Raw genomic sequence first — 208 nt, 5'->3', positions numbered from 1 at the left:
CCAGCCCCTCTCCACACGCCCATTTCCACAATGGCTGCACAAAGGCCTCAGCTGATGTGGCCTCCCCGCCCCGGCCGGCGAGGGGTGACACAGCTGTGTGTCCCCCTGCCTGGGGACTCCTGTGAGAAACAGCCACGACCGCAGGGCAGCCCGTTTCCTTTCGGGAGGTTTATTTCTCTGTTTAGGGGATTATCTACTCCAGGCCTGG

This window comes from Merops nubicus, unplaced genomic scaffold (assembly GCF_000691845.1).
Source record: "Merops nubicus isolate BGI_N331 unplaced genomic scaffold, ASM69184v1 scaffold15610, whole genome shotgun sequence".
Lineage (NCBI taxonomy): Eukaryota > Metazoa > Chordata > Aves > Coraciiformes > Meropidae > Merops > Merops nubicus.
This window is presented reverse-complemented; position numbering follows the sequence as displayed.